At 43.7% G+C, this 25,782-nt stretch overlaps 1 protein-coding gene across 14 annotated transcripts in view; it reads left to right on the top strand.

The window, feature by feature from the left end:
• Positions 1 to 1,613: 1,613 nt before the first annotated feature.
• Positions 1,614 to 25,782, top strand: part of PPP6R3 (protein phosphatase 6 regulatory subunit 3) — a 123,491-nt gene continuing 99,322 nt past the window's right edge. For 11 of the 14 annotated variants that reach the window (XM_043924652.1, XM_043924644.1, XM_043924638.1 and 8 more), the window contains exons 1-2: positions 1,614 to 1,727; positions 23,661 to 23,757. The gene's annotated coding sequence lies outside the window, so the exon portion shown is untranslated. Of the gene's footprint in view, positions 1,728 to 5,366; positions 5,577 to 23,660; positions 23,758 to 25,782 lie in introns of those variants that run through there. The other 3 variants (XM_043924569.1, XM_043924553.1, XM_043924561.1) reach the window with 2 other exon arrangements.

Here is a 25,782-nt window from a genome sequence, read left to right as displayed (position 1 = left end):
AGTATTGGAGCTTCAGCTTCAGCATCAGTCTCTTCCTGGAGACTTAGAGGGGTTAGATTACCCAGCCAAGGTCGCTCAGCCAGTATGAATGTGTAAATTCCTTCTGGGCCTCAGTTAATTAATGGGTAAAATGGGGATGATGATTCACCAGCAGTGAAGTCTTTCTGAGTCAGCTTCCAGCTGCAGGTTTGCCGAAGGTGTGAGCTGGGGGACTGGCATGTCTGCACCAGAGACCCAGTTCCCCAGGCACTATTTGTGTGTGTTGAGTCGCTTAGGTAGTGTCTGACTCCTTGCGACCCTATGGATTGTAGCCCACCAGGGTTGACGCAATCCAAGCTGGGCTCTCTTCTCCCTGCCATTTGGCACGGGCGGGGGGTGGGAGGGTGGGGCGGTGGCGCTCAGAGAGTCTTGAGTCAGGGAGGTGGAAGGCCAGCTGGGGCCGAGGCAAAGGGGTGCAGAGGGAAAGCACTGGCAAGGCAGCCCAGTGGCCAAGCCCTGTCACTTTGCTCAGGCCTGAACTCTGGGAGGTAGCTGGGGGAAGCCCCACAGTAAAAGCCTGCCTCCGCTCCTTGAGCGGGAGTGATCATCCCTGACCAAGCCAGTGCCCCCAGAGACACCTGCCAGTCTCCCTGCCCAGAGCCCTCATTGCCAACCCGCGCCGAGCCCCGCGGCTCTGTCCTCCGTGTCCCGTGGGTGGAAACGTCACCTGCTCAGGACCACCACCGCCACCGCTCTGCGGCCTCTTGTGTTGCTCAGGTGGAGTTTGACGTCCGGGACCCTCTGCTCCTGCGTACCCCGGCCGGCGGGGCACAGAGCGAGTGGTCACTAGATTTGAAGCAGCAGCTTCTGCATAAATTCTTCCGCAAGGCAAAAGGAATCCCCCGCAATCCATCCAGTTTTCCTCCCTAGGAGAGGCGGGTTCACAGATAGGGGTACCTAACACACCTTGTCCTCACATCTCCTGGTACAAACTCCACCTTGCGAGGCAAGTGATACTGACCGTTAACTTCCCCGCTCCCTCCCCAACTTTATAAAATTCAGCCGTGGAGAATGCGGGCATCGATCCCACTACCTCTCACATGCTAAGCGAGCGCTCTACCACTTGAGCTAATTCCCCAGCTCTCAGCGGACTTCCGCCAGGGAAACACATGGTGGCTCACGTCATCACCGGTTTCCCCCAAGCCCTCCGGCCTGCCTGCCTGCGGGTCTCGCTACCCCATTGGTTCTTGTATCTACTGCCATGATTGGCTTGGCTCACTTTAGTTTTAAAAAAGCATTGGCCATCCGATTGGTGGCCCCAGCCTTCCGTCAAGAGAAGGCCCTGCTGTTGCTATGGCGTAGTTGGGGGGAACCCAGCCAAGGTTTCCCTTGGTTTCTGATTTGTTGGCTCCAGACTCCGGGGTCCTAGAGGTTCCGGATCCGTCAAGTCCATGGGAAAAGAATGCGCCCCCTCGCCCTTGACGGACAGCGTCCGCGAGCCAATCGGAGTGGGTTCAAAGGGGCCGCAGCGTGACCCAATAGGCGGCAGGGGGCGGGAGAGGAAGGCCAATGAGCGCGGAGCCGGGGGCGGGGTCAGGGCCGTGATTGGCCGCGAGGCGCTCGGAGGGAGGGCGGGGGGAACTCAAGGCCTGCTTGATACGTCCGCCATTTTGGGCGCTTCGCTGATGGTGTCGGTGAGCGCGTTTCCCGCCTGAGCGCAACTAGCGGCGAGTCGCGGGCACCTCCAGGTAATGAGGAGGGGGGGGCGCGGCGGAGCGGGCCGCGGCGCGGGGTGCGCTGGGTGCGCGGCGCGCGGGCGGCGGCGGCGGGGCCCCTCCGCCCGGCCTCGGCGGCGCGGGGAGGGAGCGTCCCGGCCCCCTCCCCTCCCCCCCGGAATTCGCCTCTCGGCCGCCGGGGAGGCGCGGCGCCCGGGCTCCCTGGCCCGTCCCCGCCCGCCCCTGTCAGCCGCCCGCTCGCACGCTGCGGGGGCCCCCGCCGAGTCGGGCCGCGGGCCGGGCGGCGGCGAACTTTGCGCCCGGGTTGACGGCCGCGGCCTGGCGCGGCGGGCGGGCGGGTGGCGGCCGGGCGCGCCCCTCACTCGGCCGGGCCCCGCTCCGCGCCGGCCGGCCCGCCCCGAGCGAGCACCACTCGCCGCCCGCGGGCCCCGGACAAGGTCTTTGGGCGCGGGCCCCGGAGCGTGTCAAGTTGAGGCGGCGGCGGCTCGCCGGAGACTCGCGAAGAGGCCATTGTTGGACTTGGTTCTCTGGGAAACAAGTTCTGTGGGTTTCTGCTCTTTAGCCGCAGAGTCAGCGGGATACGCCGGTGCCCGGCTCGGAGTGTTTAAAACCTCCTTCCGAGTGATTTTTTTTTTAAACTCCAGGGTTGCGACTCCAGCGCAGACGTGGTCGCGAAAGCCTCCCTGGCGAATATGCGCTAGGGTTGAGGGGGGGGGGGGTGGTCCTTCTCTCGGCCGCAAGTACCTCCCTCTTAAAGAAGCCTTTTCCCCGCTCCCTTGGAGGGGTTTCCTGCGGTCCGGCTTGCTCTGACCACAACCTGGACTCTTGGTTGGAGGTGGACGGCATGAGTCCTTGGATGCACCTGTGTGTCTTGGCGTCTCACCCTCCGAGCTCCGAGTAATCTCTGTACTTAACCCATTTTCTCTGTGGGTCGGATCGAGCTTTTCTGTTTTGCTTTTCTGGGAGGGCTCTTGGGGGTTGTTTTCTGTTATCATCACAGCACTTGTGAATGTGGCTGTTTTGTTAACGTGGAATTGACTGCGATTTTGTCCTCAAGGTCACGTTGTAAGTAGGCAGCAAGTGGGAAAGAGGCTCTAGATATCCAGCCGCTGGAAAATCCACTTAAGGGGTGGTGTTGGAGCTTCCTTTGCTGTCGAGTTAGACGGCGTGGTTTCCAAATCTTGACTTCACCACTTTCTGGCGCTGTGACCTTGGGCAAGTCCCTCAACCTCTCTGCTTCTTCTGTAATACGGGAATAACAGTGTCTGCCTCAGAATTCTGTCGGGAGGAAATGAGTTAATATGTGTAAAGCAGCTAGAAACGGTGCCTGGCATGAGGAATCCGCTTAGCAGTTAGTGGCTATTATTAATTTGGATTTGATTTTTAAATGTTTAGATATATTGGGAAGTCACGTGAGTGTCTAAGCCCTGGCTTTTGGTGACTGTCTTTAGAAAGCTCTGTGTTTTTGAGTCTTTCGGGCTGAGAGTCACCCAGGAGAGGGTGGCTGAGGATTGATTACTTTTACAGACGTTTTCTGGAGTCATTAGTGGTGATGCCTCAGACTGGCTTGTTGAAGAGATGGTTAAATAAAAGCCCACCAGGAGCTCACGTCAGGTTCTGTTCCTCCTGTACTTTTGAATACCACTTATTGCGTGTGATTGGCCCCCAAATCAGTAGTAACTCCAGAATTTCTTAGTGTACTCCTGGGCTTTTATTGAGGTTTGAAAAGTTACAGTGTATTGAGATATTCTTCAGCGAAGATAGTTTGGGAAATAACTGTGGTCCTGGGTGGATGCTTTCAAAGTTATTTTGCATTTCAGTTATGTTTGATCAGAGAGTCTAGAATATTTAACAGAATGCCTTCCACTCATGCATCTACTCAGTCTGTTGATTCCTGCCCTGTGCTCTTCTCCCTGCTGCTTGAAACCAGGCTTGTCCTTCCCCTGGAATTACCTGCTTGGGACCTGGCTTGCTTTGTTGCCCTGGGAAATGTTGTTTTGATAGACTCCGTCTTAAGTAGAGATGAACATCTTGCTGGTGTAACTTACTGAAGAACAGGAAGAAGATTGTTTTAGATTAGAAAACTAGCTTTTGTGTTAAGTGTAGCAGAACAAAACTTGCTGGTTTCAATTAACTGCCTGGCAATTTGAGAATCAGACCATAACTGGACAGAAAATGAATAGTGACGAAATTAAGGCCCGACAGGGTGAGGTTTGCTTAGTCTCTTTGAAATAAATTTTGGCACTGATGTGGTACAGAGATAATGTGCTTATTACAGATAAGACATCTTCCTTAAGACAGTATTTGTCAGGATTGTATTTAGTTTGCTTCTTTGATAAACTTGTATCTGTGGTTTTATATTTTGGATATTTGAGAGGTAGCCTGAGTATATATATATTCATCTAAAATTTTACACTGCTTTCTTACTGGTATAGAATCGTTAAGAATGATAGTGGCAGTGAAGTTCTTGTAACCATCTGCTCAATTAAAACTCAGCACTGAGTTTATTTACGTACAAAGCACAAGAGGCTGCGGTTGGTTCTCATAAGTCAAGATCCGAGCCCTGGTGTGGCCGAGTGGAGTTGACCGCTTTTTCTTAGGTGAGCTGGATGGAAAAAATAGACCTGATCTCTTGGCTTTAGGAAGTTTTCTTATTTTTTTCCTTTCTTAAGGGAGCCTCAGATGACTGGGTTTTTATTTACTCTAGAGCAGAAGTTCTCAACTTGAGAGGGGTGGATTTTGCCCCCAAGAATCATCTGGTGATGTCTGGAGAAATAAATTTTGCTTGTCACATCTGTGGGGTTGGGCAGTGGCTTTTCTAGAGGGTAGAGACCAGGGATGCAGCTGAGCACCCTGTGATGCACAAGATGGCGACCTCTCCCTCAACAGAGCGTCAGCCAGCCCGGACGGCAGTAGTGCTGAGGTCAGAAACCCTGCTGTAGACAGGTGCTGGTCTGACCTGCTTTGGGATCATTTGGAATACTTTTCAAGACCGTGGGTGATGGACCCCACTTCTGTAAATGTGTGGTGAGAGTGAGAATGTTTTTAAAAGCTCCCAAGTAATACTGATGTGCAACCAGGTTTTGGAACCACTAGACCACAGATTTTAGGACCTACGTGTGGGTCAAGGAATTCTGTTATCTGTGAGCTCTGTCTATACCTCGATTCTACTTGGACATGACTTAGTAATGGGGAAAGATGGTATACATATGTTATTTTCAGGTGCCTGAAGACTGAACTTTAAAAACTTTTTTTTAATTTTATAAAGTAATTGAGAAACTTTTTTTTATTCTGTTGCTTCATGAGAATCCATGAACATACTGTGTTGAAACTTACCACTCTCAGATATTCAGGGCTCTTGATGGCTATGCTAAATAGCCTTATTCGGCGGTGGTTTTTGAGTTTTGTCTTTTTTTGCCCTCATCCTGTCAGTCAGCTGTCAATTCTGTTTTTAGATGCCAGCTTCATTATTATTATTATTTTAATGAAGGCCTGTTTTCAGAGAGTTAGCCCTGGATTGATTTGCCAGCTCTGCCCTTGGCAAGGCAAGAGAGAGGCAGATTGTATGCTTATCTTTTAACACGGTGACCCTTGCTTGCTCCCATAGGGGGCTTGCCTAAGCCCTGGACTCTGACCGGAGTGGGCGAGTGTTCTTGCCTCTGGGGAGATGAAGTGCAGTGAAAGAGAAATCCTTTTCTCTCACATCCTTAGAAGACGGACGATCCTAGTGTATTGAGCGGGAAGAATGTTACTATAAAACTACAGATTTTTGCCAACTGAATGTTAAAGTCTGGATGTATGAAAGAGAGATCCGGGAGATCTAATCCTTCGTCCTGAAGTTTGGTCCATGGCTATGCATCGGTGAGTTAGCAGAGGCGGACACGACTGAGCGACTTTCACTGAGATGCTGAGAATGACAGGTGACCACTCCACTGTCTGTTTCTTCTGTGTGAGTAGTCGCTCAGTTGTGTCTGACCCTTTGAGACCCCGTGGACTGTAGCCTGCCAGGTTTCCCTGTCCATGGGATTCTCCAGGCAAGACTACTGGAGTGGGTTGCCATTTCCTTCTCCAGGGGATCGTCCTGACCCAGGATCGAACCCACATCTCCTGCATTGGCAGGCAGGTTCTTTATCAGTGAGCCACCAGTGAAGCCCCTAAACCGGAGGTTGTTTCTGTCTTGCATGTATATTCATTTGTGTTGTTTTTAATTTGCACAGAAGAGATATCATACAGTATCACACAAGTCTCCTCCACTCCTGGCTGCCCTAAACCCAGTGCAGTGCTGTGGCATGGAGGTGGTGGGAACAGAGCATTACCAGGTAGATAATGGGATCCTTCACAGGAAAGCCATGAATGTTGCTATCTAGTCTTCATTTATTTCATCAGCAAATATATTGAATCCTTGCTCTGTCAGGAACAGTATTAGGGGTTCACTCATGAACAGGCACTTAAGGACTTTCAGTCTTTGGGGGGAGGCAGCACCGACAAGAGATGTCCTTTGCACTGAGGCCAGATAACTCAGCTTGTGAACTGAGTAATATGGTGTAAGTAAGCAGAATTTTAGTGAGAGGCCCTAAAGGCTTCAGAGGAAAGAGCTTGTAATTGTTGGTTCGGTGGTTTGAGATTGCCAGAAGTCTGTTGCCAAAGAATGAAGTAGTTACACCTTTGTTTCTCATAGATATTAAATAGTTAACTTCCACTTCCCTCCTTGGTTTGGTTTGTCTTAAACAGCAATGCTATTATTCTTCCTGTGCTGGTAAAGCTGTTTTGTAATGACAAATAGGATTGACCTGTGTTGTCTTTTGCTCCATAGATGTTGGCTGTCACTTGATCAAACTTGAAAAGCTCACTTTCCCTACTGATCAGAGGCTTGGTGTAGATTCATGCTAAACGTCTTGATTGTCCTTGAAATCCACGGTGCTTCCAGTGGGAATGGGTTTTTTCCCCTGCTGCAGTCTGGATTGAGGTGACTGGAGATTTGTTTTTGTGGCCTTTTTTTTTGTTTGTTTTGTTTTTGTGGCCTTTTGACTTTGGCTTAGATTTAGTTGCCGCGGAAACCCCCTTTCTTCCTCCCTCCCCCTTTATTTTTCTTTACTGGGAGGAGAGAAAGTTACTATTCGGATCAATCCCCAGTTTGTTTCACGTTTTGGATGTTTATGAACTGACATCTGGTTATCAGGTAGATTGGCTAGATGGTAAAGAAGCAAGTGAAAGGGAACCTTGGCAGTACTTGAAAGGCTTCCTACCTTAACTGGGACATTTTTGTGTCACAGACTCACGAAGATCTGAGTAGAGGCAGTTTACTGCTTCTCACTTCTGCTGGCTAGTGTTGACCTGTTTTATTAAGTATTAGTGAAGACTCCACAGTTGACTGATTTTATATAAATAAATTTGAATAGATTATGAACATCTTTCCTGATACAAAGAGACTCTTATTTTGTACTTCTCGGCAACTCTGGAGAAAGCTAGGGTATTGTTAGTTCCAAAATTTCTTGCAGAGGGTGTGTGTATTGATTTGGAATGGTTTGTGTGCCCCAGAGGCTGACTGCCATGAAATCTGGGGGCCCAAAGGAAAGATGAATGAGAATTTTTTTTTTTGAAGCAGTAGGAAGCAACACTAAAAAGGTTGCAGAAAAGTAAAAACTGCAGAAATAAAAGTATGACTGAATGTTGAGTCAGACTTGGAGAAAGCTGTGTGGATCGCTCGTGAGAGCCTGAAGTTCCCTGTCCTTGTGTGTAAATCTAAACAGTAATGCCGGTGTGAACAATAATGCAGTGTGTCAGAGACACTGGTGAGAAGGGGAGCTTGCCTGAGAATGCCTGGCCCCCTGGGACCCTGAACCGGGCAGGTGGGGCACGAGTTGTACTGGCCACTAAGGCACATTCCGGGGTGGCCTGCAGTATCCACTGAGGCTTGGTCAGGAGACACTGGCTGGATCTTGGTGAAGCCTGGGCTTTCATTCTCCCGACGGGGCAGTAGTGGGAGGAACATTGACAAGTATTGACGCCGGTGGCTGTTTGGGGCTTCCTTTCATGAGAATCATGGTTTTGGAGGTCATTGATATTAGAGAAAAATTTAGGTCATGCTGGAGAAAGGGCCTGTAGGCAGCAGAGAAATCTCAGTGAGGCCTTAGGGTTTTGGTGGCCCCACTAGACCATAATTTTAAGTGTCAGTTGTTTCAATAGTAACATAGCTGGAACTCACAGAGTTAAGAATAAATACAACATTGTAATCAATCAGCTGCACTCCAATAAAAATTAAAAAATAAAGAATAAATGTTTAACTTCTGAATTGGTGTTCTGTCTGTTTTTGTCATTGTCATAGATGAGGGGGTAGTGCCTCCTAGTTTACTTTTGTCGACAGAGATGCACAGGGTTTCTGTTGCCTCTGGGCAGTGGGCAGTTCATGTCTGCCTTAGCTGCCTTCCAGTGAGACCCAGTCCCTTCTGATTAAGCAACACTTTTTGAATCACTCCCCCCCCTTCCACTGTGGACCTTGTGTCCTCGATTTATTATTATACTTGTAGACGATACAGCAGCTGTGCATTTGGCACCTACCATAGGCATAGTATATTAAACTAAGGGAGTTTTCACAGACTGATACCTGTTCTCTGCTCTCGGTCAGAGTATCTTGTGGAGGGCAAGAGTGCAAAGGATCTAAAAAAGCTGACTTTGAGTTCTGGCTCCCCGTCTTCCAGCTGTGTAATCATAATATTAGGTGACATCTCTGTTCCTTGGTTTCCTTATCTGTGAAATGAATATTAAATGTAAACTAATTAGTACAGTGCCTAGCACACAGTAATATTTGTTTGGGTATTATTACTGTTATTATTATTACTAGTCTTCTTCCTAGTAACAGTAGAAATAAGGTCAGAAATGACTAATAGAAGTTGCAGTGAAACGCCCTGAAGAAATGGAGCGGAGTAGTATGGTAGAAGGCCTTGGAGATCTAACTAGCTGCTCTGGGGAAGTATAGGGTGATGGTGAAGTGGGTCAGGGCAGGTTATCGAGTTAGGTGGTGGTGGTGTCCCCCCACTCCCCAAATTTGGATTATTTTATATAGATTTGGCTCACTAAAATGTGACTTTTTTTTTTTTTTTTTTGCTGTGTTGAGAGTAGACATCATAAATTTGAAGTTTTGCTGAGTCCAACACAACTAAGCCCGCAGGCACGTTCTGAAATATTCATCTTTAAAATCTCTTTCTGGTGCTTGAAGACAGTATAAAAAACTTTGCTTTGGAGTCCCTCATGTTATATAGAGCCATATTTTTTCAATGTTCTGTGCTGTGAGATAATCACACATGTTTTGAAGGATCAATTTTTTTTTTCCTTTTGTTTTTTGAACTTTTATTCATTTATGTGCTCAGCTGTGTGTCATGTGGGATCCTAGTTTCTCAGCCAGGGATCAAACCCGAGCCTCCAGCAGTGGAACTGTGGAGTCTTAACCACTGGACTGCCAGGGCTGTCCTTGAAGGATTGGTGATTGGCTCTTTTAAATGTTGTTCTTAATTTGTTTACAAATTTCACATTATAACAGCTGTGTTCTGTAAAGGGCCAGTGAATGAACACGTTAGGCTCTGTGGGCTCCGTGGGCTCTGTAACCACTCAGTTCTGCCGATGTGGTGTGAAAGCAGCCGTAGTCAACACGTGAACAAATGAAGCTTCTAAGGAGAATTGTATTCTTCTGGTAGAATTTTATTTACAAAAAGAGGTGGTGGGCTGGATTTGACCTGTCTTGTTCTAACCTATTTTTTTATTTTAATTTTTAATGGACTCATACGTCCCAAGAGTCTCTGTTGGCCTGTGTACAGATATTAAATGTTCAGACCACCAGTTTCAGTGACAGAACGTTGCCATTACCTCTGGCTTCCTGTATGACACCCCCGCCCCCCATCCCTCCTTCTCACCTCCCTTAAGCAGGGCTGCCCCGCATGTGTCATTTTGTTGATTTACTTTATGGTGTTAGCACCTGTGAATGTATCCTTTTATCCTTACATAAAGTAATTTAGTTTTTGCCTGTCTTTGTATAAATTGAATCATTTTGTTGTATAACTCACCCTCTCTCCTCTTACTGTTTTTTGAGATTCATTTGTATGTTTGAGTACTTATGTCTTAGGCAGTAAGACATATGTTGTGATGTTGACTATATTAGTAGTGAGCCAAAAAGACATTGTCCCTGTCCTCTGGAAGTTACATTTTAGTGGAGAAAGACGGTTAACAGGTGAGTCAGAGATGCAGCTGTCATGGGTGATACAGCTGGGAGCAAAGTCAGCCGGGAGTGGCTGGGTGGGGTCTGTTTGCAGATTGAATAAGGTGGTCAGGATGGGCCTTCCTGAGACCTCTGAACATCAGCAGGTGAGGGAGGGAGCCACATGGCTACAGGTGGGGGTGAGGTCGGGGGAGTCTTATAGGCAGAGTCCAGTGTGCGTGAGGTGCTAAGAAGGGTTGTACCTGGTGTGTTAGGGAGACAGTAGAGAGGCCAGCCTGGCGGGGTGGAGGATGGCAGGGGAGGAGGTCAGAGGGGGTGGGGTGGGAGCCATTCTTGCAGGCCCGGGTTAGGATTTTGCCTCTTTCTCTGAATGAGATGGGAAGTCATGGAAGTGTTTGAGTAGTGGTGTGACATGAGATCTGATACGTGTTTTTAAAAGGTCCCCCTGAAACTGTGTTAAGAATAGCCGTCCCTCTGGTGCCGAGGACCCCCCAGAACGATGACGGCGGCTTGGACTGAAGGGGCACAGGGGCGGCAGTGAGAGGCGGAGGGATGCCGGGTGCATGTGGACGGTAGAGCCGACAGGATTTGCTGACAGATTGGACGTGGCTGAGAGAGCAGGGTGAAGGTGCTCCCTGCCGACCAGAGGTTTCTGCTCGTGGTGCAGGTTGTGGAAGTAAGGTCGAGTTGGGGTCAGACCCGCTGCTCTTGTGAAACTCCAGAGAGCCGCCGGGAGCCACGTGGGATGAAGGTGTTTGGAGTGGAGGGGAGAGGTCTGGCTGAAGACAGACGTGAGAGTGTTTAGTGTCCTCTGACACCGAGAAGTCCTTGACGCTGACAGTGCAGGATGAGGGCCGAGGCAGCCAGGAAAACGGGGCCGGGCAGTTTCTGGGGTGGAGGAGGAGCGGGGGCCTTGAGTCTTTGACGTCAGGGGAGGTGTCTTCAATGGGGAGGGAGTGAGAACCCCCTCGCAGTGCTCCTGCCGTGCCCTCCAGTGGCACGAAGGCCCGGGCTTGTCCTGCGGCTTCGCTGGCACATGAGTCATCGATGGTCTTGACGGGAGCAGTCCCCACACGGTGGTGGGGAGAGCCTGGGAGGGAGGCTTCCTGAGGGCTTGAGAGCAGAGGGAAGCCCGTCCGTGGGCACTTGCCACAGCGCTGAGGGGAGAGTTGGGACCCTGAGAGGGCTTTGTGGAGATGGCGAAGTCACAGTGATTGTACTGTTGGTGGGAAATGATACCTGTGCAGAATGCACACCCTGATGACTTGCATTTGCTGGGAAGGAGACAGGGAATGGACCCACGGGGAGCGTCCACCAGCTCTTGCTTGGTGAGAGGACGGGGAGCAGACTTGGGGAGCTAGTGTGGTGGGAGCAGGACTGTTTTCTTTTTCTTTTTTAATTAATTTTATTTGTTTTGGCCGTTCTGGGTCTGTGTCGCTGCTCGGACTTTTCTCTAGTTGGGGCGAGGGGGGTCTGTTCTTTGGAGTACGCAGGCTTCTCGTTGCAGAGCCCAGGCTCTCGCACTTGCAGGCCTAGCAGTTGGGGTTCGCAGACACAGTAGTTGTGGCGCACAGGCTGAGTTGATCTTCCTGGACTGGGGAGCGAACCTGTCTCCTGTGATGGCACATAGATCCTTTACTACTGAGCCACCAGGGAAGCCCAGGACAGTTTTCTTCTCAGTGAAACAAGAAGTTATCAGTCAGTGAAAATGAGGGTGAGTAGGGGCGGGTTGTCTGTGAGGAGAGAGAAAGTGCGGAGTATCTATGGAAAGAAAGAATGTGAGTGGATCTGCAGTGTGGAATGGGCTCCTCGGGGAAGCCGTCCTAGTTTAAAGTGGAAAAAAGCAGTTGTGTTCTTTTTCCTGGGAGTAGAGTAGGCAGTGTTGCAGTTGTGGTTTCTGCGTGCAAGAGTGACGGAGCGAGAGCAGGTCCCTACCCTGCCGTGTGTAGAGTGGAGAGCCAGTGGGCGCCTGCTGTATGGTGCGGGGGGCTCAGCTCGGTGCTCGGTGATCTAGACAAGTGGGATCCTGGGTGGGTGGGCAGGGGGAGGTCCGAGAGGGAGGGCTGTAGGTGTCCGTATAGCTGAGTCACCTTGTACAGCAAGCAGAAGTTAACACAGCGTTGTAAAGCGTCTATACTCCAGTTGAAAAAAAGAAGGTAAAGGGGGAGTTTATAATGGTGAGGCCTGGATTTGAAACTGGGAAAGGAGGGAAGTGAGGCCCTGCAGATAATGAGTTTTGGCTACATTGATGAGTTTAGTTGCTAAGTTGTATCAGACTCTTTCCTGACCCCATGGGGGACTGTAGCCTTCCAGGCTACTCTGTCCATGGGATTGCCCAGGCAAGAATACTGGAATAGGTTGCTATTTCCTTCTCCAGGGGATCTTTCCGACAGGGATTAAACCTACCTCTCCTGCATTGGCAGGTAGATTCTTCACCACTGAGCCACCTGGGAAACCCACATTGATGTGTGTAATTATAGTTTATTCCTTTTCGCTTCTGTGTTCTTTTTCAGGCTGAATATATTTGATTTTATTCTTTGTCCTATCCTTATGGGATAGGATTGTTTCCAGTACAGAACAGTGAGGCTTTGTACAAGTGCAAAAAACATTTCTGCAAGATGTAAAGCCTGGAGAGACTTAGAATTGCAGGGTAGTGGGACCTGTACAGTTTTAACTTTAGTTAAAAGTAATTGAACTTTAGTTAGAAGTACCCTCCTGCCAGCACTGTTGTTCTACATCTTTGCCAGCTCTTGGTATTGTCAGACTTTTTTATATTTGTCAAATTGGTGGTTATGACCTTACATCTCCATCAATTACTAGTTTTATTGAGATGTAATTACATGTTACAGTTTACCCATTTAAAAGGTACAATCGAATAGGTTTTAGTATGTTCAGAGAATTGTGTAATGATCACCACAATCTAATGTTTAGAACATTTCATCATCCTAAAAAGAACCCTTGTACTTGTTAGCAGTGACTCTATTTCCACCCAACCTCTGGGCAGCCACTAATGGACTTTCTTATGCATTTGCCGATTCTGGACATTTCATGTAAATGGAATCATACAATGTGTGGTCTTTGGTGACTTGCTTCTTTTGCTCAGCATGTTTTCAAGGTTTATCCTTGTTGTAGCATATTTTGGCATTAGCGCTTCGTTGCGTTTGAGCGCGTGGACATACCGCCTGTTATTTATCCATTCACAAGTTGGTGGATGTCTGGGTTGTTTCCACTTTTTGACTGTTAACCAACCATCCTTCTGTGAGTGAGTGCCTATAAGTCTTTGGAGGGACTTAGGTATTTATTTCTCTTGGTGTGTACTTAGGAGTGGACTTGTTGGGTAATGTTCCTGTGTTTTAAAATTTTGAGAAACTCCCAAACTGTTTTCCAAAGTGACTGTACCATATTACATCTCACCAACACCATACCGGGGTTCTAATTTCTCCACATCCTCACTAATATATATTTTTCCATTAAAAAAAATTATAGCCATGTTAGTGGGTGTGAAGTGTGGTGTATCATTGTGGTTTTCCCTTTCCTGAATGACTAATATTGTTGAGCATCTAGTCATGTATGTATTGGCTGTTTGTGTATCTTCTTTAGAGGAAAGTCTATTCAAGTAGTTCTTTGCCCACTTTTATTTATCACTGCATGGTTTTAATGTTCTTTTTTCAAATTACTAATGAAGTAGAGCATCTTTTTTTGGCTATTTAGATTTCTACTTTTGTGAAATAGCTGTTTATGTCTTTCTGTTTTTTTCCTGTTTGTCTTAATTTTTCCTCTTGAGTTTGATTTTTTTCTTATTTGTAGGAATTCTTATATATTCTGATTCTTGTTATTTTTGTGACAAATACCTTTTCCCAATTTGTGACCGTTTTACTGTGTTTATGGGATTTTTAAAAAAGTGTTTATTGAAAGCATGTAATAAAAGGACCAAAATGGATTTTAGTATTTTCCGATTCTTTTCTTCTGTCTTCATACTACCCAGGTAGAAGAGGAAATAGATTTTTTGGTTTATAGGTAGTTGTCTTTTTAAAAGTTTTATATTCTTTTCTTTCTACAAATTTTGCATTTTTTGGTTAGATTTATCCTTTGGTTACTTTATATTTTTGTTGCTGTTGTAAATTATTTTTTTAAGTTAAAAAATTCTATTTGTTGGCAACTGGAAATGCAGATTACTTCGTATGTGGCTATTATATCTAGTAGCTTCTCTGGCTTAATAATAATTTTCTTGTGGACTCTTGGGGTTTTTATGTAGATAATCATCTCATCTGTGAATAATGACAGTTCATTTCTTTCCAGTCCTTTTATTGTTTGATATATTTTACTCTAGTATTACTGCGTTGCTGCATGGCAGCCATCACCAGTGGAGAATATAAATGCTAGTGGCGGGCATCCTTATCACAGCCCCAGTTTTAAGGGAAATGTTTTTATCTTTTATCATTATAGGTGTGATGTGTGGATACTTTTTTTTTCTTTTAACAGCTTGAGGAAGATGTCTTCAACCTTAGTTTATGGAGAATTAAAAAAAAAACAAACTCACAAGTGGGCACTGAACTTAATTGAATGCATTTAAAATTTTTTTCACTTATTTATTTACTTTTGGCTGTGATGGGTCTTGGCTCTTCTAGCTGTGGCGAGTGGAGTTGCTCTCTGGTTGTGGTTCGTGGGCTTCTCTTGTTGCAGAGCAGCGGGCTCTAGGGCGTGTGGGGCCTTGGTTCCCTGACCAGGGATCAAACTCGTGTCCCCTGCCTTGGCAGGCGGATTCGTCACCACTGGACCGCCAGGGAAGTCCTAATTTTGTTTTCTACATCTATTGAGATGATGATATGACAGTTTTTCCAGCTTGATAATGATGTATTCCTTTAAGAGTTTTTTTTTGTTTTGTTTCTGTTACATATGTTTTTGTCTGTTTCAGGTTTTTGTTGTTTTTCTGTTTGTTTTGGGTTTTTTCCTGGCCTTTCCACACTGGTAGAATCTTAGCTCCTCAACCAGGGATTGAACCTGGGCCCCAGCAGTGAAGCGTCCTAAGCGCTGGACTGCCAGGGAATTCCACCCCCCACCTCTTTTGTTTTTAATTTGCTAATATCTCAGGTTTTATGTATCTTTGTTTATTGGTGAGAATGTTCTCTAATTTTCCCTTTTTGTTGTATCAGCCTTATGAGTTTTGTTACCAAGAGTATTGTAGTCTCATAAAATAAACTGTGGTGTTTCCTCCTTTTTATTTTCTTAGAGGGTTCATAAGTAAAATTATTTGTTCCTTCAGTGTTTTATAAAACTTGCCCGTAAAACCATAAGGGTGTGGTGTTTTCTGTCTGAGATTTAAAAATTATGGATTTGATTGCTTTAATGTTTATAGGATCATTAGACTCTTCTTTTTCTTGAGTCACATTTGGTAATTTATGTTTTTCTAAAACTCATTTTGTCTGAATTTTCAGTCATTGGAAGAAAATGATAACTTCTTAGTTTTTGAATCTGCCTGACTTGTAATTAGTTATTAATATTTAATTTCTTAAACAGGATTCTTAGGTCATTAATTTTTAGCATGCATAATATGTACTTTATATATGTAAATAGAGTAGTAATTACCCTTTAAATAACAATTTTGCTATGTAGGATTTTTATCTTTCAGTTCTGAATATATTCACATTTTCATTTTGACTTCTCTCTGACTTAGAAGTTTAAAAAGTATGTAGAAAAATCTTGATATATGTGTGTATATATATCTTTTAATTTTTGCTACTGATTGCTAGCATACATTGTGCTCATAAGATGTGGTCCAGTGTGATTCTTATTCTTTGAAATTTGTTGAGGCTGTTTTAACAGTGTCTAGTTAGTGGCAAATTTTTATTCCATGTGTGTTTAAAAAGAATGCGTTTCTAATTTTAAGGTCAGGTTTCCACATGTCTGTTAGATGAAAGCACATTAATTGAAGTCACATTCAAACTAGTGTCTTTAACTAATATTGTTTGCTTGTTCCCTTAGTTACAGAGAGGGGTATTGTTAAAATTTCATTATGATGGAACATTTGTTGAATTGTTGTAGTTCTCAATTTTTGCTTTATCTTTATAAGTTTAGAATTGTTGTTTCTAGTAACTTGCACAGTTTGTCATTCTGTAGTGAATCTTTGTTTCTAGGAACATGTTTTCCACTAAAATACATTTTGTCGGATATTGGCATAGCTGTACCAAGTGATTTTTAATTAATGTTTGCCTGATAAGTATTTTTTTGCTTCTTAAGTGTGTCTTTGGTGTGCCTTTTGAAAGCAGCACACAGCTGGATTGGATTTTCATTATTCGACTTTTTGTATTTCAACTAATTTACATTAATTGTGATTGAAATATTTGGTTTATTTCTACTGTTGTATTTTTGCTTTCTAACTGGGGCGTTTTCTTTTCTTGTCTATGTATTGTGGGGTTCTTTCCCCCTTAATTCCTGTCTACTCTTTTTGCCTGTACTCAGTAAGAGATTAGACACTTCTGGTGATCTTAGACATTTCATATTTAACCTAAGGCCTAAAGTTAATTGATGTCTTTATCCTTATAAGAAACTTTTGAATGCTTTTAGTCTCAGTGTCCTTTCCAATTTCTGTGCATCTACTGCTTAATTTTCATTTTGCTGCTCTTAAAATCCTACAAATTGGGCATTACAAAAAAATACTGTCATTCTTGAAAGGCATTTTGCCTAATATCTAGTTCTAGGTTGATGATTGTTTTCATTGTTTTCCCTGAGCACTTCAACAGTATTTCCTACCTTTTTCCACTTGCTATTGAGATTAATTAGAAATGACTTCTCAGTTGTTCCTCATCCAGGAGTCTGAGGTATTCTGTACCTAAAGTGCTCTTCATGTTAACCAGTCCAGCAGGTATGTTTAGTCTTTTTTTATTTTTAGGTTGCTGGTGTTGGTTTGCTCTTTTGGTGTCTTGCTGCTTTTGAATAATCAAGTATCAGATACTGTTTTGAATATGTCTCAATCAGTATTCAAAAAAACTTAAAAAAATTACAAGTAAAAGAGGATATTCATTTTACTAAAAGCTGGCAGATGTGATTTTTTTTCTCCATCCTTTAAATGGAGTGTCAGTAAAGAATTTCTTAAAGATTTTCTGCTCTTTCATGTTAGTGGCTCATTTTGGGGCTTCCCAGATGGCCACAGTGGTAAAGAATCCGCCTGCCAGTGCAGGTAGACGTAAGAGACAAAGGTTTGATCCCTGGATGGGGAAGATCCCCTAGAGAAGGAAATGGCAACCCACTCTAGTGTTCTTGCCTGGAGAATCCCATGGACAGAGGAGTCTGGCAGGCTACAGCCCATGGGGTCTCAAAGAGTCAGGCACAACTGAAGCAGCTCATTTTTATATCCAGAAATGGAAAAGATTTCCAGAATAAGTTACCTTTTTGAAACAAGATCATTTTGATTGCTAGAAAACGTTTATGTGAACCTTAAATGCGACTCTAACCAAGTATAGAACACCAAAAACAATCTGGAAAAGGGATGTGGACCAAAATAGATTACTGGCCAAATCCGTCTTTGGGAAATGAAAAGAGTGGAGTTCAGCATTCAGAGTACTTGGCCTCTCCTGGGGGAGAGGAGGGGTGGTTTCATACTTGTTGGTATTTCTTTATACAAAGTCTTTTCTTATTCCAGCTAATCAATGAAAAGAGAAGTGGAGGGACATACTGGTGTAGGCTGTGCGAGGTTGGAACTCACTTTGTGACACTGGTTAGCAGCCTTGCAAACTGCGGAAGGATTAGGGGGTTTGGCGTCAATGCTGCTGACCCCAGGAGCAGAGAGTTAATTGCTACTTTTAGTCCTATCCTAGTAATTTTCATTGATGCCAAGGAGTTTGAAATGCATAGGCATTGTAACTATTGTTTTCATCAACTTTCAAAAAATAAAGTTTGGTAATCTTCTAGGGCAACGAGGAAAGAATGGGAAGGCATTGTAGGGGCACAGGGTAGAGAGAGCACGCTGGTTTAGCAGAATTGTTGTGAGAATCAAGGATAAACATTACTGGGCATGTTTGTGTTTATTCTCTGAGAAAAGAAGAGTCCATTCCTGCCATTTACCATATTGTCAGGCCTAAAAGTTTTTCAGCTTTTGGTGTCAGTTACTGTTGAATTGCCTCTTGATTAGTGTAAACCTTCAGCAGCCTGCCCTTGCTCATGTACCCACTTCAGCCTTGTTCATTGTTGTTCAGTCACTAAACTGTGTCCAACTCTTTGCGACCCCATGGACTGCAGCACGCCAGGCTTCCCTGTCCTTCATAGTTCCCAGAGTTCGGTCAAACTCATGTCCATTGAGTTGGTGATGCCACCCAACCATCTTGTCCTCTGTCACCCCTTTCTCCTGGCCTCAGTCTTTCTCAGCATCAAGGTCTTTTTCAATGAATTGGTTCTTTTGCATCAGGTGGCCAAAGTATTGGAGCTTCAGCATCAGTCCTTCAGTGAATATTCAGTGTTGATTTCCTTTAGGATTGACTGGTTTAGTATCCCTGCAGTCCAAAGGACTCTCAAGAGTCTTCTGCACCACAATTCAAAAGCATCAGTTCTTCAGCGCTCAACCTTCTTTATGGTCCAACTCTTATGTCCGTACATGACTATTGGCAAAACCTTTGCTTTGCCTATACGGACCTTTGTTGGCGAAGTGATGTCTCTGCTTTTTAAATACACTGACTGGGTTTGTCATAGCTTTCCTTCCAAGGAGCAGGCGTCTTTTAATTTCATGACCGTAGTCACCATCTGCAGTGATTCTGGAGCCCAGGAAAATAAAATCTGTCACGGTTTCCACTTTTGCCCCATCTGTTTGATGTGAAGTGATGGGATAGATGCCATGATCTTAGTTTTTTTGAATGTTGAGTTTTAGACCAGCTTTTCCACTCTCCTTTTTCATCTACATCAAGAGGCTTTTTAGTTCCTCTTCACTTTTTGCCTTTAGGGTGGTGTCATCTGCATATCTGAGGTTATTGATATTTCTCCGGGCAGTCTTGATTCTAGCTTGTGCTTCATCGAGCCCGGCATTTTGCATGATGTACTCTGCATATGTCAGATAAGCAGGGTGACAATATATAGACAATATACTCCTTTCTCAATTTCAAACCAGTGCATCGTTCCATGTCCGGTTCTAACTGTTGTTTCTTTTTTTTGTTTTTTTCCTAACTGTTGTTTCTTGACCTGCATACTGGTTTCTCAGAATACAGGTGAGGTGGTCTGGTATTCCCATCTCTCTAAGAATTTTCCACAGTTTGTTGTGATCCACACAGTCAAAGGCTTTAGTGTAGTCAATGAAGCCAATGTAGATGATTTTCTGGAGTTCTCTTGCTTTTTCTATTGTCCAGTGGTTGTTGGCAATTAGATGTCTGCCTTTTCTAAACCCAGCTTGTACATCTGGAAGTTCTTGGTTCACGTACTGTTGAAGCCTAGCTTGAAGGATTTTGTGCATTACCTTGCTAGCATGTGAAATGAGCACAGTTATATGGTAGTTTGAACATTTTTGGCATTGCCCTTCTTTGGGATTGGAATGAAAACTGACCTCTTCCAGTCCTTTGGCCACTGCTGAGTTTTCCAAATTTGCTGGCAATATTGAGTCAGCACTTTAACAGCATCATCTTTACCCTGGGTAGATACAATCGTGTCTCTTCCTGTTCTGTTTGCCTGGCGCCTGTTCTTACAGTCATCACTTGTGCTGGACTCACTGCTTGCATATTGTAACACTTCTCACCTCAAGATGAGTGTAGGCTGTTCATCTTTTGTGTGAGGAAGGAGCTCCTGGGAGGGCGGGAGGACGGCGAGCCAGAGTGATTTCCATAGAGTCGTTAAATTGATGAGAACTGAATTGGAACCTTGGTTTGAGCCCTGAACTTGCTGTCTGATTTTGGGCATATTATTTCACTTTCTGAGCTCCAGCAGCTTCTATGTAAAATGGAAATGATATTAAAGTTCTCTTTTCCCCATTGAAGGTTAACTTTGGGTAATTTGAATTTGTAGGGATTTTTTTTTTTCTTCCCTTGTGAGTTTATTAATGTAGAAATTATAAACTTTCATAGAACAGGTGATATGGTGAAGCTGACTTTGTTAATGATTAATACCTTATTTTATGAAATCTTACTGACTTTGGTTTTGAAATCTTGACTGGTGGTAGGATGTTGTGAAATTTTCTTTTTTACTCTTTTGCCATTTTTCTGTTTAGAGGTCTTAGTTTTAAAAAATTGGTTAATGTGTGATTATATTTGCTTTGAAAAAAAAAAAAAACAGGTAAGACTAAAATCTCTTTTGCTCACCTTCCCTCAGTCCTTTTCTGTCTTCTGCTGTTAATCATTTTTTTTTGTCTGTTTTCTTGATTTTCTTCTGTTTGTGTATTTATTTGTGTGTTTATAGAATGGGAAGCCCAGTGTTGGGCATGCACACCTTTTTCTTTAATCATTCATCACTTTTCGCTGACTCCCATGCAGTACCCAGAAATCGGCCTTCTTTTTACTTACTTACATGGAGGTGTTTTGTAGCCCCTCCCAGGTCAGTGGGCTTTAGATTTCTTCTGTCACAATTTGACTTGCTTCTAGTTTCTTACAGTAAAGCACTTCAAACTTCGAAGATTTTCGAAGTTGCGTTTGGTACAGAAATAGGTAAAATACTGAATTATAAGCTGGATTCTTTGCTTTTTATTGTCATATATAAAGTACAACTGTTAAATAGTTGATGGAAACCTTGTTTTAGAAAGCTTTTCTCTTTCCTTTTCAAATGATGTATGACATATATGATGTTTTTAAGCTCTACTATAAATGAAAAATTATTTAGCAGATCTTTTTTGCTCTAAAAATATGTAACACAAATTTACATTTTAACCATTTTTGAAAATTAATAAACTTTATTTCATGGAGCAGTTTTAGGTCCACAGCAGAATTGAGCCAGAAGTACAGAGCCAGAAGGCCACGTACGCCCGTCTCCCCACGTGCCGCCTGCAACCTTGTCGTCACTGTCACTCAAGAGTTCACAGGTTATGTTAGATTTAGTCTTGGTGTTATATATTCTTTGAGTTTAGACATATGTGTAATGACATATATCCACCATCATAGTAGTCTACAGAACACTTTCACTGCCCTAAAAATCCTCTGTGCTTTGCCTGTTCATCCCTGCCTCAGACTTAACCCTTGACAGCCACTAATCTTTTTAATATGTCTCTAGTTTTGCCTTTTCTAGAACAAAATATAGTAGAGATCATGCAGTATTGTAGCCTTTTTAGACTGGCTTCTTTCACTTAGTAATATACATTTAAGGTTCCTCCATGTCTTTTCACTCCTTAAGAGCTCATTTCTTTTTAGTGCTGAATAATGTCCATTGGTTGTACCACAGTCTATCCATTCTACCTGAAGGACATCTTGGTTGCCTCCAAGTTTGGGCAGTTATGAAAAAGCTGATGCTAACATCTGTATGCAGTCTTGTGTAAACATAAGTTTTCAGTTCAGTTGAGTAAATAGCACTGAGCGTGATTGGTCTCATAGAATGAATTAAGACGTATTCCTTCTGTTTCTATCTTCTGAAAGAGACTGTAGAGAATTGGTACAGTTTTTTTTTCTTTAACTGTTTGGTAGAAATCACCAGTAAACCCGTTTGGACATGATGCTTTCTGTTTTAGAAGGTTATTCATAAGTGATTCAATTTCTTTAATAGATATAGCTCTATTCAAATTGGCTATTCTTATGTGAGTTGTGACAGATTGTATCTGTCAAGGAGTTGGTCCATTTCATCTAAGTTATCAAATCTGTGGCTATGGAGTTGTTCATAATACTCTTTTATTATCCTTTTGTTGCATATGAGATCTGTAGTGATTCCCCTTTCATTTCTAATGTTAGTAATTCAGGTCTTTTTTCCTTAGTCTGGCAAAAGTCTTACTTTATTGATTTGGCAGGGGGTGGGGGCGGGGATACTCAGCTTTTGGGTTTGTTGATTTCCTCTTCTGATTTCTTGTTTTAAAATTCTTTTCTGCTCTAATTTTTATTATTTCAGTTTCTGCTTAGCTTGTAATTAATTTGCTTTTCTAAGGCGAAAGCTTAGATTATTGATTTTAGATTTTTCTTTTTTGATATGTGCTTTCAATTCTATAAATTTTAATCTAAGCAATGTTTTTCTGCATCCCTCTAATTTTAATAAGTTGTATTTTCATTTTGTTCGATATTTTTAAAGTTTCTCTTGAGAATTTTTTCTTTAATCCATGGACTTTTTAGAAGTATGATTTGGAATCTTCAAGTCCTTTGGGCTTTGCCAGCTGTGTTTCTGTCACTGGCTTGGCTTGACTGCATGCGGTCTAAGGGCAGGCGTGGTATGACTTCTGCTCTTTGTTTGTTAAGGTGTGTTTCATGGAACACGGACTGGCCTGGCGCATGCTCCATGTGCATCTAAGAATGTATGATTTTCTGTCGTTGGATGCCGTAGTCCATACATGTCAACTGTTTACAGTTGATTTGATTGATGGTGCTGTTGAGTTCTGTTATGTCTTTACTGATTTTCTGTCTGATGGATATATCCGTTTCTGATAGAGGAGTAGTAAAGTCGATAACTGTAAAAGTGAATTCATCTATTTCTCCTTGCAGTTGTATCTGTTTTTAACTTGTGTTTGTGTTGTTAGGTGCATAGCATTAAGAATTGTCATGTCTTACTAGAGTACTGGCCCCCTTTTCATTTCGGTAATGACTTTTTGCCCTGAAGTCTTCTCTGTCTGCAGTTACTATAGCTCCTCCCACTTGCTTAATTAGTGTTAGTATGGCACAGCTCCACTCCTTTACTATTAGAGTGTTGGGTTTCTGTCTTAAAGTGGGTTTCTTGTAGACAGTATACCCCCAGGTATACCTGGGCGTAGGTTTTTATTTTTCTGTAAATACAGAAAAATCTTGCTAGTGTTCCCTGAGATTCCTGATGTGTGGTTTGGTGTCTGATAATAATTTGGGGAGATTTTTGGTCATTATTGCCTCAAATATAGTTTCTATTCCTTTTCCCTTCTTCCAGTATCCCATTACATGTATGTTATACCTTTTATAGTTTCCCACGGTTCTTGGATGTTCTGCACACCCCACCCCACCCCCCCATCCCATATTTGTTTTTGTCTTCTCTCTTTGCTTTTCCATTTTGGAAATTTCTGGTGTTACATCTTCAAGCTCAAGAGTTTCTTTCCTCAGCTCTGTCCAGTCTGCTAACAAGTCTATCAAAGACATTGTCCCTTTCTGTTAGTGTTTGGTCTGAAGCATTTCTTTGATCCTTCGAATGTTTGTTTTGATTATTTTTTCTCTATTTGCATGTTGTCTACCTTTCCCATTAAAGCCCTTAGCTTTTCTGTTCTGATGATTTCAGTGTGTGTGGCATACATGACTTTTTTTTTTGCTTTTGTTTTGTTTTCTGGTTGGGGGCACAGCACATGGCCTGTGGAATCCCAGCTCTCTGACCAGGGATCGAACCTGCGCCCCTGCAGTGGAGCTGCGGAGTCCTAACTGCTGGACCCCAGGAAAGTGTCCCTATAAGTGACTGCTTCAGATGCTTGCTCAGTCTTTGCAAGCTACTTTTTGCCTTAGTATGCTTTGCAATCTTTCTGAAAGGCAGACATGATACACTGGTAAAGGGAAATGTGAAGAACAGACCTTTGGAAATGCAGTGTAATTGTCTTGGGGAGGGGAAATGTTCTGTAGTCCTATGCAGTCTCAGTTTTTTGGTGAGCTGTGAACTTCACCAGTGCTTCTCTGCTTTTTTCCTTTTCATAGGTGGTACAGGATGGCTAGAGTGGTCTGGAGTTGTGTACTTCTCTTTCCTCATGCAGAAGGTTAGAGGGGCTGGAGTTGGATATTTCCCTTCCTCCAGGTAGGTTAGGTTCCGGTAAAACCCCAGTGGGTCAGGCTCTGGTAAAATAGTTGTTTTTTCTTTTTTAAGGTGAGCTTTGTTAAGGACAGAATGTCCTGATGTTAAAAAAAAAAAAAAGTTCCTTTCCCCCCTCCCAGAAAAATGAAAGAAAGAAAGTGAAGTCGCTCAGTCGTGCCCGACTCTTCGCAACCCTATGGACAGTAGCCTGCACCAGGCTCCTCTCTCCATGGGATTTTCTAGTCAAGAGTACTGGAGTGGATTGCCATTTCCTTCTCCAGAACATGAGGGGAGGGGGAAAAGGTTGCCCACGCACCCACTGAAGGACGTTTTGGTTGCTTCCAAGTTTGGAAGAAGCTGCTGTAAACATCTGTGTGCAGGTTTCTGTTCATGTTTTCAGCTCCTCTGGGTAAATACCAAGGAGCATGATTGCTGGATTATATGGTAAGAATGTGTTTAGTTTTGTATCAAGCTGCTAAACTGTCTTCCCATTGCCTGCACCATTTTGCACTTTGGTCAGCAATGACAGAGTTCCGGAGGCTCCACACCCTCCCCAGCATTTGGGGGGGGAGGGTCAGCCTTGTGGACTTTGGCCATTCTAATAGGTGTGTAGTGGTATCACATTGTTTTCATAATAATTTGCATGTTTTCAGTGACATAATGATGTGAATCAACATCACTTTTAATGACTGTATTTCATTGGATAGATAAAAGAACCTTGGGGTAGATAAAATCTTTGTTACTCAGGTTCCATGTATTGTGGATGACCTGTATTGTTTGTCCTGTGGTGGTCCCCACCGTGTCCTATGACCTCTATATTTGGATGTCCCCTCCCCCGTTATTAACTCTTTGGACATTTGTTTTTTTTGTTTTTTAATTTATTTGATTGTGCCAGGTCTTAGTTTTGGCATATGGGATCTAGTTCCCTGACCAGGGATCGAATCCAGGCCCCCTGCATTGGGAGCACAGAGTCTTAGCCCCTGGACCGCCAGTAAAGTCCCTGGACATTGTTATATATAAGACTTTTAACTCAGGGTGAACACCTTAGGATGAACTCATTAAAGCAGAGTAATTGGGTCAAGGAATGTATAGATTTTAAAACGCTTTGATATCCATGGCCAGAAAAACTACCCTAGTTTGTACTTTTACCAGCAGTTCCATCCAATTTTATATTGATGTATGTTTAAAGTCTTCTTTATCAGGGGAAAATTTTAACATCCTCAAACATAGAATAGTGTAATCAACACTCAGGTAATCAGCTCCAGCCCCATAAACCCAAGGTCAGCAGTGCCCCGCTTACTCCTTCAGTCCCCACATCTCTCCTGGACTCTTAGTGGCTTAAATCTGTATTGAAGTGTGATAGAAATACAGAAGAGTGTACGTCATAAATGGCTTTTCACAGTCTGAAACCCACCTGGGTAACTGGGTCCCAGGCATCCCCTTTGTCCACTTTCAGTCATACCATCTGCTGAGAACAGCCAGGGTCCTGATACTTAACTGTGTTGATTAGTTCTGCCCAATCTCATTCCTTCCGTACATCGATGGTATGTTCACATGTGTCTGAGCTTTTCTCTTGACATTGTGTGTGGGATTGTTGGGGATATACCTGGAGGTGAAATTGCTCGGTTGTAGAGGTGTGCAGGTGTAGAGGTTTCCTCTTTGGAAACCTGTGGCTGCATCTGCTAAAGTGGCAGTACCAGGTTACATTCCCCCAGCGGTGTGTGTCCACTTACTCCATCCTCTCTTGAATGGCTCCTGTCTTTCATCCTTTTCATTTTACCTTCATTCCTAGCTGTGTGGTGATGCCTTACAGTAGCTGTAACTTGGGCTAGTGATGTCAAGTAACGTTTTCATGCCTTTTTTTGGTCAGTTATTTTATTTTTAAAAATTTTATTCAAGTATAGTTGATCTGTGTGTTAATTTCTGCTATACTGTAAAGTGATTGTTTTATACACATACACATGCGCACACACGTCCTTTTTAATTTCATTTTTATTTACTTATTTTTGACTGCACCATGAAGCATGT

This window comes from Cervus elaphus, chromosome 2 (assembly GCF_910594005.1).
Source record: "Cervus elaphus chromosome 2, mCerEla1.1, whole genome shotgun sequence".
Lineage (NCBI taxonomy): Eukaryota > Metazoa > Chordata > Mammalia > Artiodactyla > Cervidae > Cervus > Cervus elaphus.
The sequence above is the reverse complement of the archived record's forward strand: the minus strand, read 5'-3'. Positions and strand labels throughout refer to the sequence as shown.